This window comes from Hippocampus comes, unplaced genomic scaffold, assembly GCF_001891065.2.
Source record: "Hippocampus comes isolate QL1 unplaced genomic scaffold, H_comes_QL1_v1.1 scaffold61, whole genome shotgun sequence".
Taxonomy (NCBI): Eukaryota; Metazoa; Chordata; class Actinopteri; order Syngnathiformes; family Syngnathidae; genus Hippocampus; species Hippocampus comes.
Genome location: NW_017805501.1, coordinates 560,249 through 575,103, shown reverse-complemented (window position 1 = coordinate 575,103; position 14,855 = coordinate 560,249). Strand labels below are relative to the sequence as shown.

Below are 14,855 nucleotides of genomic sequence, written 5' to 3'. Positions count from 1 at the left end.
TCGACTGTTTTACTACAATCCGCGCCGTCTTTGAAAATGCGTGCGCGCCGACTTGTTCGCCTGCCGCCAAGTCGGCAAAGTCAACGATGGCCCTTGTCGATTTGGAAGTTTGAAAATTGGCCGACCCTTTACCCAAGCGAGCGACACGATCAGTTGCAAATTAATCCCGTGAGCGGGTGATGATATATTGGCGCTCATCTTTGATTCCTCTTAATCCAACCGCGATTGCCAGGAAATGGAGTCGCGGTGTGGAAAACAAGAGTCGTTCAGGCAAAACAAAGACTAAAAATCGACGAAATGATTTGTCGGGCGGCCAGGTTGCTCTCCGCAAACGATCTTTTGCTTGGCATCTGCTATTGGCAAGTAAATCAATAGGGCAAAAGCAGCTTCTTCTTTCGTGCGTTGAAATAATCTACATGTCACACGTTGGGAGCATCCGAACGCGTTTTCATCGCTTCCCTCCAGCAGCGGCAGTTGTCAGCGGGCCGCTGCGCTCCCACCCCCCATCCCCCCACCCTTCTTAGAGCCGAGCAGCCACTTGACAAGTTTTCGACAAGGTTCTACACGTTGACCTCATTAGCTTCTTTGAATCACCTGGCGGCCACGCTCGCCACATGCTGTGGCTCGGCACGACTCGTTGCTTTTCCGCGGGTGGCCTGAGTACTAATGAAGAAGCATTGCGGTAGGCGACGTGACGGTGCTGCGCCTCAGAGTTATCGGAATATTACTTTATAGAGGACGGGCAATTTGCATTTTATTATTATTTGAACGAAAGCAGCCATGGGTGGGACGCAATTTCCTGAAAATCATAAATCGTGCTGCGGTGAACCTCCGATGACATCCTTTTACACTTCCTGATTGACACTATTTGTTTGTTTCCGAGTTGAACAAGCGCAGCGATGTATAGATCTTTTTCTTCTGGAGGGAATGATAAATTACTGGTTGAAAAGTTCACATGAGCTTCTACATTCATCGCGCGTGATATTCGGAGGAAAGAAGGATGAGTAACGGCAGCGGCAAAAAAAACAAAAAAACACGGCATGATGCTATTTCGATTGAACGTTTCGGCCGCAGGGCTGTCGGCGCAGCAACTTCCTCGATGAGGATTTACGACGCTCTACCTGCCTCAGAAGCCAAAAGGGCACGTCAACGCTGGTCGTTGCATTTTTTTTTTTTTTAAATGCTACTTCCTTTTCCTCTCAATGCCCCCATAGTCACTTTTAATGACTCAAGCCCCCTTTTGACTGTCCACTTTAAAAAGTCAGATGTCAAAGTTTCAATTTTGGTGACATCATGTCTCACAGAAAAAACCCAGGCAGTGTTATGGGGTTCTTTGGAACACCTTTGACCCTTTCGTGCCACCGCTACAATTCGCCAGCCATCCAAAAATCCTTGAAGTTGTTCGTTCCTATTTTGGTTGTCCTGTCATACCATTTCTCACCCCGAAAATAATTATCTTTTTCGGATCAATGAGGTAGCTACCATATGTGTACGCAAAAAAAAAACAAAAACAAAAAAAAAAACCCTGATGTATACATTCCTTTTGTAATACAAAATGCCAGGTCTGCCAACTCATCACCACAAACCCCCAGCGGTCTGTGGCCTCCTCTTTTGATCCAACCATCATTTTTTTCCTTCTTTTTCCGATTTAAAGGTTATCTGCACCCATCCTGTCCATCTGGGGGCCTTTTGACGTCGGCCAGCAGACCACCGTAGGTGTGAGAGCGTCCGATAAGAGAACGCGGGCGAGCAGATGAGGGGGTGGTGCACAGATATGGCGGTCCTTCGGGACGCCGCGTGCGGGATTCATTCAGAAGAATGTTCAGGGATGGTGGGGGGGAGGGGGGGGGCTCTCGGGATGAGGAGACAAAAGGGCTGCTCTGCTTTGCATGGCTGATCCTGTCGAGGCCAAGCGATGCAAGCATTCTGGAGTGTGAAGGACGCAGGAACACGGATTTTATGTATTCATACGGCTTTTCTCGGTGGGCGGGACATCCACGAGCTGGCCGTCATTGTGCCTCCATGAATAACTAATCGGTGCAAGACTCGGCAAAATGGCATCTCCTTATCTCGACGCGGGACACGAGGTGGCACGTGTCGCCCTCTCTCCGGGAGGATCATTTGAGCGCAACCACGGCTAATTCCCGGAGCGCCAATGCTGCACTCATCCATACAGCTTGGCGAGCATACGCCGCAGCAATACATGTTTACAAAAGGCTCGTGCTCACAGGATGGCCTGTTTATTTATTTACTTATATTTTTGCCAAAGACATGCTGTAAGATGGGGTGGGGGGGGGGGGCACGCCGGCAGATACAAGCACACGCGTAAAGACGAGCAGAACGTGAATAATGAATCACCTACGCATCCCGCAGTGCGGGCAAACTACTAAGTAGCTTCGCTGCGCCATTGTGCCGCAATTCAGATTATATTTAGCGTCTTTTTTTTGCAATTTGAGCCGCGTCGCGTCGAGCTCGAGCAGGCGGCAGCCGCGGCGTCCCGTGAAGCCCGTCTTACCTCTCATGATCCATGCAATGAATCGCATGAGCCTCGTTCACGCGTGCATACATACGTTAAGTTGCGCGTGGACTGAATTGAAAACTTCACATCGTCATCAGAGGCAACTTGGGTCGGACATAACGTGTTTCGACGCGCTTAAATGCACAGAAAAGAGTGACTATCTCGTTTGAAAAAGAACTGCCACGTGTGTCTCTCCGCCCTGGTGGAAGCGAGAGGAACAGGATCCTTCTGGTTGCTCAAGCTGCCTTTTTTTCCCCAGCTTGGCCCCAGAGTCCGCATGGCATTCGCCTCATTTGCATGCCTCTGATGGGCTTAATCAACACAGTGAACTTATTTGTCGGGGGCTTGTACGCATCAGACACTGATTTACATGTCAGCATAATGTGGCTTTAAGACAAATTGAATACACACAGCGAAGGTTAAAGGGGGCCGCAATAAATTCAATAGACTCGGCGCTGCCATTTTGTTCGATGACAGCCAACAAACATGATCCGCGACACTTTTGACACCCTGCGGAGGATTTGCGGCGGTTGGCGGTTGGGAGCGCTGCAATGTGAGTAATTATCATCGTCGCTAATGATGATTCATGGGCTGTTTTTCCAGAGATCAGTGATGCAAACAGATTGCGCCGCGATTGGGGCGGGTAAGTTTATCCCTGCGCACCCAACTGGAGGACACCCAGTTCTGAAACACAAAGCCTGAAGTAAACTCCACACGCACACGCAACAGACACACAAGGCACTTGTTTTTCTGGCTAATTTCAGCCCCCGCCCCCTCCTCCCGCTGCACAAACATCATTAATCAAGCTGACTTACATTAGTCACTGGCAAGCTCCCCTACCTGTTTAAATATCATCAAATCAATGTTGGATGGAAAATCCACATGGGTCGGTTTGTTTCACATGACGCAAAGTAAGACATGCAAAAGTTGCAACTCATGTATCCTAATTTTGGGGCGAGCACGTGCAGTTGAGAGAAAAGTCAGCATTTTGCTGCCAAGCTCCACCTACAAGAATTTGATGAAAACTAAAATCTTCACCAGTTTAGAGTCACGCTTTTATATGTATGCATATTTGACAATAAAGTTGAACCTTGAAACCCTTGAAACCTTGAAAAAAAATAATCTGTTTCACAAAATATCCACAAAATGTCCACTTCTAACCAAGATAGCAGCATGTGTCATTTCGGGGCACGGGTTCTTTTTGTTTTTTGTTTTTTTGGTGGGTTGACTCATTAAAAGACAAGTTCATGAGGTGAGACTAGGGTTTTTTTTTTTTCCTTTTCTTTTTGTCAAACTATGAAAAAGCGCTGGAAATGGTGATTAGGTTGATATATATGATTTGAACATGGGCTTGAGACTCAGTGCTCTCTTCGTGTCAATTATTATTAATACCGGTGGGCTTCTATTCAAAAATGCGTCCTCACTTTGCTTCTTTCCGGAAATGAAAGTGGACAGTGCCTTGCTTTTACGTCGACGACATCAAGTATAAAGCGAGCCGGTTTTACTTAAGGCGCAGATAAAGAAAGGCTGGCTCAGTCAGATATTTGATTTGTGTCAGATATTGCAGGAGCAAAGAAGCAAAAACTTTTCCTTTTTCCTTCGCCTAAAGCGAACGTGACATGGTAATGGCTCATAAAGGGAAAGTAAATTGGGAGAGCGAGCTTTATGACCGCACTGCACTGAGAGCTAAAGTGCCAGAGGAAGTTGCGGTGAGATGACTGCGTCTTACTAGCTTTTTTTTTTTTTTTTTTTTTTTTTTTTTTTTTGCAAGGGGATAAAGTCCCTTTCTCTCTGTGGGAATAAAAAAAAAAAAATTCATGCTGGTCCAATGAATACAAATTACAGGCGCCGCATAGATTTGATTATCGGAATTGAATTTGGTCTCGTCTTTTACAGTTCACCCGCCCTACGGGGATGGGCCAGCAGAAGCCATCCATGTCAATTGAACAGATCTGTCCAATAACAACGACTATTTCAGACCAGTATCCGCAGACATTCCGGCCGCAGTGATTGGCGTCGGTATCAAGGGATGCCGCAGCAGGGAGCGGTGAATTAAACATGACAGGGGGAGGGAGTCAATTGAGATGCCAAGGACGACGCGTTTGTGTCAAACCTTTGAGCTCTCCGTCGTCGGACGGAGCGCCCACACCTGGCTGCGGCGTGAGAGCGCACTGGCGCCTGTGATTGGATGGTGCCAGCTAAAAGAAAAAAAAAAGCCTTGGTGTTTAGAGCTCTCTTTGAGCAATAAAAGAAACATTCGGAACTCAATGAGGCTTGCACACCAGCAGCGAGTTTCGCCACCTTTGTTAACCTCCCTATGGCTGACTTTTTATGGACAAAGGCATTACACGCCCACAACAAGTGAAAATGGGAAGAAAGATGAAGTCGTCTCTACTTATGAACAGAGCTTTCACTTTTCTGGGAAGACAGACTTGACGATTTTCGAGTCGGTCTGCAAGCATTGTACACAAAACACTTCCACCGTCCAAATTGTCTGATCGCCCAAAAAAACTACTCGTGTCAACTTGTTTGATTTAGGAACTTCAAATTCTTTGTTCTCATCCCCCCCCCAACTGCTCGAGCATCCGACCAACCGGCAGTGGCGGCAATTCGTTGCGGTTTTCGGCGCCGGCGTAGAATAGCTGGTAGCTCCCAAAAGGAAAACGCCAACTGGGAAAAATGGTACTTAATACGCTTTCAAAATCTCTCCACTCTCATGCTTCAATTTGAGGTTCTTACTGCAGGGAGAGAGAAAGAGAGACATGTCCAAAGTGCTTACCGCTCTCAGTTACCTTGTGCCAACTGGAGCCTCGTGCCCAGATTCCCCGGTCTGGGCATCATATGCAGGAACTTTGGCAGGTTTATCAACAGCCTCCAGCCTGTGATGGAGACTCCAAGCCTCAGCCATAAAGTACCGCCGGAACAGGCCCAAATTACTGGAGTGGAAAGCCTGACCTGGGCTGTGAACATTAAAGGTGATTGCCAGGATGCATAAGCGTCCTTGTGCAAATCGGACACCACTTTGGAGAGGACCGCGACGACGACACGGTCAAAGTGGATGCCGATTGATTGCTGACGTGAGTTCATTCGTACGACAACCTTTGCCAAGTCTTCGGGCCTGAATTCGGACAAGCTATGTCCGAGAAACACAGCAGAAGATGAGAATATTGGCACAGAGCTGAGCGGCAAATTGATAAACGTTAAGCCGGTAAGTTGAACCGGCCATCGCCAAGAAGACCATCAACAGCATTAAAAACTCATTAGTCCTTTTCAGAAAAATCTCAGCAGACCAGACTCGGGTCAATGCCAGAGTGAATTGTTTCTCTCTGTAAATATACGAGTTAATTGCGACTCCGTTCCTCGAGCGGAGGTCATCAAAACAAAATCAAAGCGATCAAACCAACACCGTCGTGGCTGTCTGCCGAAAAGCCCCCCCAAGGTTTCCCCGTGAAACATCGCGATTCAGTTCACAGTTAAGTGGATTGAGAGCCCCCTGCTCAAAAATGCAGAGGGTACCTTTCACCCCCCCCCGATGCGGACAACCGCCGGCACAAGTGCTGCTGCGGGGTTTGATGTCAAGGAGGGAAAATCAGGACACACTTTTCTCATGAGCCCAAAAAAAAAAAAAGAAGCGGCAGCGCTCGAGCTGTAATGGAGCGCAGCGGCGGGTGGCTCGCCACATGTTGTGCCGGTTGCCTGCAGCGCCATGGCAACGGGGAGAAGGAAGATGGAAAGGTGGAGGTTCAAGGACTTCACTTGCTCCAGCAACATTCTAATTAAGTTAGGCACCCGCGTTTAGCGAGATGGATGCGATCCCCGCAGATTCTGGTGCTTTTTGTTTTCCACTTAAAAAAAAAAAAAAAAAAAAAAAGGCCTTCTACATTTGCATGTTTGTGCAATGACTACAAAGCAGAGAGATTATAGGAAAGATGGTGAATACAGAAGTGCACGCAGATAGACATCGACAGAATGGGAGCTGTTTGAAGGAAGCTGGTGAGAGATATGAAGAGAAGGGACCAAAATGAAAAAGGACTGAGGAGATTTGTCGGACTACAAAGGAGTCGCTTTTCCTGTTTTAGATATAAACGCATCAAAGAGGCAGAAAGCAATTATTTGGAGGAAGTGGAGGACGTTGCCGAGTCCTGCTTTGGCTCGTCTGGCGCAAGATGTGGGGGAAAATCGTATTGATAATTTGCTACTTCTGTACGTCGGCAGTGTCTTCTTTTCCCGAAATTGAAGACAAATGCAATCAATAGTCATTGAGAGAGATCCTGTGACACTTGACACAGCCGTTGCGTCTTTTCCCCATTCAAATTTTAACACTTATGGGGTGTGGACAATGCTGATACGACAGCAGGATTGGGACAGCGGATCGGTAGCTCACAGGTTTAGCTACGGCAGACTCAAAGAGGCCTGTGAGCCTGCTAAGACGCCAGAACGAGCTAATCCATTACATTGACGGACCAGGCGCTGTCATCTGCCAGCGTGTGACGACCAATCCCGAGGAACATCGTCGCCGTCCTTGCGTATGACGCGGTTCTATCTTAGCGCAGGAGGGGGAGTTGTTAGCTCCCCCCGGGGACAGACGGGATGGGCGTCGGGATGACGTGCGTGCCGCCGGGATCCTTTTGTTGCCTGTAATGGATTATTTCACAGTAACGGGCAATTGGACTGCGTCACTGATGGATAGTGGCCATTGTTATGGTAAAGTCACTTCATTGCCGACACCGGGTCGCCGATTCATCTTAGTGAAGTCACAGTGCCGTTGTTTAAAATTTTCCATTACACCGCGGCGCCTTGACAACAATGAACGTGTCAGTGTGGCACCTCTTTTATTCGACGAAGGACAGAAAGAAAATAAAATGCTTTCCTCGCGCATCGCACGAATGAATGCTTTCCATTTTGGACGCGGGCCGTCTGCCCGGCGGGGGCAGGTTATAAGGCCGGCGAAACGTTATTTCCTGGGCGAGCCTGAACTCGGCTGACCTGCCGTTGTGTTAAACGACATCATGTGCCGACCTTGGACCGAGAAGACTGACAGGAGAAGAGGCGGCTGGGAAGAGGTGACAAAAGGCAAACCTGGACGGCGGCAGCAGACATGATTGAGTTATTTCAGTTTTGCAGGGGATCAAATTTCGACTTCTTTCACCGTCTGGCAGTTTGTAAGGCTCCGACATTGTTACTGTCAAAATTCACACTGCACCGCCGGTGTAGAAGTCACACGCGCTATGACACATACGAGCACATGCACTTGTACTTGCCGCCCACTAACGTGTTGATGGATCAAGCGACTTTTTTTTCTTATTCTGACTGACTCCTTCTGACATCGCCATCTTTTCCCCCGAGGAAACAAGCTGACATTCCTCGCATAAAAAAGACACATTTGTTTTTACCGCCATCTGAAGTCACTGTCACATTCATGCACGGCCGCTGCTGCGTCGAGGCTCAGCGCTCTCTGGTTCGATTCCGCTCACTTGTGGCAAACAACTTAGGGGAGTGCCTTGTGGAGTTTGTTTGCATGTACACCCTATGACTGAACATTTCCACGTGCAAAAAAAAAACAAAACAGGTTGACACAAGATCTGGATAAGCTTTGCAGCTCAAGTGATGACAAAGTTGGGGCCACGAGGGACAACACAAAAGAGCATATCAATTAACGGCGAGGTGGGATCAGGACACCCAAAAAGCCTCTGGAGGGACCGAAGAAGAGGGTCATTAATTCTATCACCCGCCATCAAATCCAACACATCCTTTCGCATCCACAAGAAGCAGCTGCGACGCTCTGATTAGCATCAATGACACTCCACCCCATCCATCTGATCCCTGTTAGAGCCTGTTAAACCCAAATGAGCTTGCTCGCTCAAACGGGCATCTTGTAAATAACACATCCTCTTATCAATGCCTCCGGGAGGGAGACCGGATCAACAGGCGAGCGAGTTTATCAAATCTAAAAGGTGAACATGCTAATCAGATGGCGGGAGCGACACCCGTCCCTCGCCGCCCGGGTCATTTTTTTTGTTCATCAGAATTTGTCATGAGAACAATACCGGTAGATGCTGGTCATGTCAAAACGCAGAGAAAGGACACGATGCGGAGGGATTTGCACGCCTACCAACAATGAATAGGACTTTCTTTCACTTTCAATGGGTGAATATAAAACAAAGTACCATAATCGCTCGCGATAACACGTTTCATCGTTGACAGCTTTGCCCACCCCCCGGGTTTCTGTGTTGTTGTCCGAGTCATCAATTGCCTCGCCGCACCCATGTCCGTGAAACACATTCCAGCCGGTACGCCGAGTGTGCCAACGAAAGCTGCCAAACAAAAGTGAAACAAGTGAGGAGTTCCGCAGGGGTGAACATCCCGTAATAGGGCAAATGCACCGGCAGTTACATCGGTGCTTTGGAAGATAGGCCCACCGAGATGGAGGTAAAGAGATTGGGTTTAGAGAGACAGTGTAGGAAAAGCTCATTAAACCGCTGCCATTGGGGACGGAGAAAAAAAAACAAAAAAACATAAGAATGAACACAAGAGACCGGCGAAAAAAAAAAAAGGAGAACAGATGAGAGGCTGGACTGAGGAGAAAAGGCAGATAAGCGATGGGGAGAGAGGGAATTACCAGAGTTACAGTCTGCAATCCGTTGCTTTCACATCAACCTGTCTGGACGCCGCAAAACAATCAGTGAGAAATTTCAAGTCGTCCCCGCTTGGCGCTCATTTAGATGAGGCATCTGGAGGTCGCTTCTTTTTATTCTGTCAAACTCCATTTGCCTAAGAGACGAGAGATATTTTTCTTCGGTTTTTTTTCGTTCTCCTGTACACACTGTTGGCTGAGCTTCAATGAGTCGCAGCGGGCCGTCGGACGTTCGCCTGGGGGAGTTTTAGCACCGGACGAGACGGAAACTGCGACGCATCGCTCTTGTTTTAGTGCCGATGAAGTGGAAAAGAAAGCCCTCGATGGAAGGAAGTGAACAAACATCAGTCAGATGCCCTTCATAGTTTGGGAGAGACAGAATCGAAAGCAACCGCATTAAGGCAAAACCTTCCATGCATCTCTTGGTTTGGCTCCCGAGTGTCCGGCGAGCGTACTTCCAGCAATGTGCGAGCAGAGCAACAACTCGATATCCAGGTCGTATAAGAGTCTCCGACGGAAGAAAAAAGAAAGTTCAGTCAAGTGTCAACATTTCATTTCGCCAAATCCACAGTGCCTTTTCCTCCCCCTCATCTCCTTCTCCCTCGTCATTACGTAAACTCTTGACTTTGATCTCCGGCGGGCTTTATCGCGGCAAACGGAAGCCAGAGACGTATGATCAGAGGCTCGCGGCACCTCAGATGGAATCCAGACGGGGATAGAAAGATAACAGAAAGGGTGGGCCGGGACCAAATGTTGATAGTAAAAATGGGCCATCTCCAGAGGAGGTTGGGGGGGGCTCTCAGAGACAGTAAAATGTAAATCATCTTGTCCAAATCAGACGGAGGGAAAAGGTAAGCCGTGTGATTTTTCTGACACAATACAAATACCGTACGCACGGCTGTCATGTCGAAATATCACGAGGTTATTAAGGTTCATTGTCCGCTCGCTTCGGCGCCGAAGGCTCCGATCCATCCGAGCAATTAAAGCGTAATTGATTTATCTCGACAGAATGGAAGAGCAACCTGGACAGTTCACAGCTGAGGATTTCTCCGTGCAGAGGACAGCCGGACCGCCCTTGCAGTCGGACCGCCTTATCAATTGGATTAAAGTGTGAAAGGACACTTAAGATCTCAATTGCCGGCACATTAACAGTCCACTCGAGGCCCCCCTCCGATGCAGAATGCTAACGTTTGAGGTATTGCGCGAGAGGCTAAGATTATTTGATTCCACTTTAAGACATGCCCCCTCGCAAATCAAGCGCCGATTAGATAATGCGAGCGCTTAAATAGGAAAGGACCCGCTTGGTTGCAAACGTCAATTTCCAAATGCTTGCTTTAGTGGCAAAATAAGAAAGCACTCACGTAGCAGCAGAGGCGGACGCGTTACGTAGACGATATTTTAGCAGCCGCGACGACGATTGGATTTTTATGAGCCTTTGGAAAGACAAGTTAGGATGTAGATATGAGGCAAAAGTTGAAGGAAAAAAGTCTTTCCTAAAACACATTAAAGGTCCAATACACTGAAAGGGCGGGGTAACCAGTCTCCTCACTGATGGCCCGTATTAATTTATTGGCGCTCATGATGTGTTGCGCACCTTTTACCATCGTATCACTTGACCGATAATTTATAACGGCAAGGACATCCTGAAGCATCCCGGGGTTTAAACCAAGGATGAAGCCGTAAATCTACACGGACGGACGACATCGCGCCGCTTGCCGGTGACTTGCTTTGGACAAGACGTATATATGTTCACGCCAAAAGTGATAAAAGCAACCAAACGCATAACTTCTAGGAGGGAACATGTCCCCGAAAATCCCGCAGGACAAAATGACGCCCGCTCACTTTTTGTTTTACATCCACGCTTGTGGGCATGTTGCACTCGCCCCCCGCATACCCATCCACTGCGTGCCACAAAAATGGTGCCATATATTACAAGAGGGCTTGATTAAATACAACCCCCCCACACACACACACCCCACCCTTGCACCTTGATGACGGTTTTGGCTGAAGTCTTTTGACGGTTCTGCCGATTAATCAGACATTCATTTCAGAGGGTGTCATTTGAGGCCCCGCTAAGCGGACGGCGGGTCGCGCGAGGTTTCGGCGGGTTGCGGCGAATGGACAAAGTGGGCTGGCTTATGTAAGGCAGTAATTGTCATGCAAGATACAGACACGAGGATGTATTCAAGCCCGCTGTCACGAATATGAAATATCTGTCTACAGACACGATATAAAATCCAACCGATGCTCGTGTAAGAGATTTATATCATCGTCATCGTCATTGTACACAAATGATTGACGGCGCAGCCTCAAGACATCTCGAAACAACGAGAAAGCCTTTGCTGCAATTAAACATGGTTTCTAAAGATATCTTTAGAAGGCATAAAATCTCCGCCAAATTGGATGCTAAATTTGCCGAGGTGTGCAAACAAAAGGTTGTTTTGCGACATCGCCGGTGAGAAGTCATCGGGTTGAAACCTAGACACTGAACGCTGCAGAATGTGGAGGGGGGGGATTTAAATGTGCAAAGAAAATATCAAAGGGCATCAAGAATGGCACGGAGCAGTCAGTGTCTGCCACTTTTCAACCGCTTCTTCTTTCTCAAAGTTCAGCCTGACTTTTAATATGTTTGTCTCCTCTGCTCTTTAAGAGCGTATTTCATCTGTGAAATCTGCCCATCATCTACCTGCCCGGCACTAATCTCTATTCATTTGCTACAGTTAAATTGACCTAAAGACTTCAGTTTCAGCAATTTGACCTGCTCGGTGAGCCAGAAAAGCCGTCTACGGCGACTGAGCCATGAAAAAAAAAAATACATGTTTAAAACCCTTTCTGGCTGAGGGAAGCAGTAAATGACTCAAACCAGGCACGGGTAGCCCGCAAAGTCAAGCGTCTCTATCTCAGCGGGGTCCTGATTGGGCCGATAGCACGCTGAGTGGCGGGAATTGGGAGGCTATTAGGTGATTGGTGCTTCATTTAAGGAATCACTTATGCCCGAGGCTCCCCAACACTTCGGGGGCACTCTGTGTAAATTAAAGCCCCATTAAAAGTGGAGACGACCTACCGAGGAAGAGCGGCTGGACTTGCGGCTCTCGCTGAGTGAGTTACAATTTGTGGCCTGGACAGAGGTATTTTTGTCTTGGTGGGATCGGCTGAATTCACAAATGGCATTATTACTTCTTGTCGACGGTGTTCGGTTCATTCAAAAAGGTGAGACGGCGTTCGCTCAAAGTCAATCACCGAGCGCGACACACCACCGGCAGCGCTCCTTTTCTATAACCACACAATTATAATATTTATGAGCGGCACCGCCGATGGAAATGTTATTTCGCCTCACCCCGCAACTCCCCATCTCCCGTTTTATTTCTCGACTGTGGGCTTATTTCCGTTTTATCTCACCCGCATGGGGTACGATGTGAATATTAACAGCTGATGGTTTCTCGATACATGGATTAAAAGACATGTTGGGCAAAGTCTGCTGCGCCCACTCCCCCAAAAGCCACGAACATTGCACAAAATGACAACAAATGTTCATTTCAACGGCGAGAGCAAATGTTTCCATGTCTTCTACACACCTCAGGTAGAGGTTAGACAATTGATATCGAGCGCACGATTGTAGGCTTGGTAAGGATTTGGATGCACGCCATCAAACGCTTTCGCGCATTGCCATCATCACAAAGCGCGTCACACATTTGCTTCTCGTGCGACAGTCGACGAGCCAAGGCGCAATCGTTTGAACCGGAGGGTTACATCAGGTGACTGAGTGACGGTATCTCGCACTTACTGGGCTGAGATGATCTTGCCACGGGGGTGACCGCCGTCCTTCAGATATATGAGAAGCTCCATTTGTACTGCAGGGGAAAAAAAAAAACAAAAACATAATTATTGCACAATCCAACCAGTCTGCTTTGGACTTAAAACACCGGGGTGAATTTTCACGTTTTATGAGATCACATTGATGGCGGCTAGCATTTGGAATGGGTCTGTAGGCTATGGGGAAAAGTCTTCTCGACTTAAGATGCTGCCTTGGCGACCTGACCCCGATAAGCAGAATTAAATGGATGGCCGCAAGAACGGAACAAGAGAAAAGCGAGCGTCCATTCCTTTCAACTTCCATGCTTGCTTTGCCACCTGGTAGCCCCCATGGCAGATAATCGCGAGGAAAATAAGCTGAACTGAAAACAGCCTTTCTATTAACTTGCTCGTGTCTGCAACTAGTTGCAATATCATGTTAAAGGACATTTACCCTCAAATGCACTCTTATGAGCTGCCGAGATTATCTGGCGCCTCCTCGCGCTTCTCTCACAACCGACATTTTTAGGTCCCATTGTGTCAAAAAAAAGAAAAGGCACTTTGTACGACTCACTGCGTACGAAATTTGATCTGTTTGCACAAACAGGAGACATTGTGACGGTGAACTCCGAAACGGCTTGTGCAGTTCCTTCTGGAAATGGGACAGTTTATCCTTCAGTGCCTCAGCACACATTGCAATTTTTATTTAGTGTATTTTTTTTATCTGCAATCCTTCTCCCAACACACACACACTACGGCATGGATGTATGCGCACTATTCTCCCTGGAACAACGGTGCTCCCTGCTTTAGAGAGCAGCCAGTCAGTGGTGTAATTACAGCCTGCGTCCTTGCTCTCTGTTGGCCCCCCCGAGCACTCCAAGTGTCCCTGTATGGCTTTTTTTTTTCCCCCTTTGGCATTACGAAACGTTTGGAATTTAGGAGGATTTGAAACAAAAATCTGACTGTAACCGAAACGGTTTTATTCATAGAATATGTAAATAATATTCCTATCCCCCTGCCCCCAAATCTAATTGTGGTTTATGATACGTGGACTGTCATGCTTTGTGCTTACATAACCTGGACAAGATTTTCACAAATTCTTCTTAAACCCTCTCAGGGACAGCGGTTACTACGGTGGACAGCTTATCCTGTTATCAGGTGACAGGGTTAAAGAAGTGCAGCAGTGAATCGGGAGATTTCATATCATTTTATATTTGTGCTCACATGCAGACAGCGCAAATCAGCTCCTCTTTTTTTAGGAAACGGAGGAAAGCGAAAGATATCTACGGAAATGCGTTTGAATGTAAAACGATGCGGATCACAGGGCGCTAAGGACAAACGCTCGGGGAAGAAAAAAAAAGGTTTTATAACCTTCGAAAGGTTATTTATAACCTCAACCGCGGATGCTGAGAGATGATAAAAGCTCGGTATGAGACAGCAAAGAGCCTTGAGAAGGTTTGTTGCCATTCAGCGGACAGTGACCAAAGCCTTCAGAATCTTCACAAAAATATCAGGTTAAGGGAGTGAACAGACGGATGAAAAAGCACATAAAAAAAAAAAATCACAACATGTGCCCATTACAAAAAGACTCACACTCAACTTGATACCAAGAGAACTTTCTTTTCACACCACCTGCTTACACCCACCCCCCCCCGCCTTTTCTCTCTTTACTTTGGCGAGGTTTCTGGCAGGGAAATGGAAATTTTCAGTCCAGGAAAAGTGTTTTAGCACTCACACAAAAGAGGAATGTGCGTAATGCAGATGTCACCGCGTGGACACTTACATAAAATGACGCAAGTGGATTAGAGGCTTAGCAAATCCACGCGCCTGATTGAATTAGCTATTGTTTCAAAGTTGTCGAACGCAGACGGCGAACGAGGGAGGGGGGTTCAAGTACATGGCGTATAATTC

General features: G+C 47.5%; 1 long non-coding RNA gene across 1 annotated transcript in view; it reads right to left on the bottom strand.

Annotated features, from left to right (window-relative positions):
* The window catches only part of LOC109520110 (uncharacterized), a 63,651-nt gene that overhangs the window by 29,171 nt on the left and 19,625 nt on the right, over window positions 1–14,855 (bottom strand). Inside the window, exon 6 of the long non-coding RNA XR_002169113.1 lies at window positions 12,937–13,003. This is a non-coding gene — a long non-coding RNA (uncharacterized LOC109520110). The remainder of the gene's footprint in view (window positions 1–12,936; window positions 13,004–14,855) is intronic.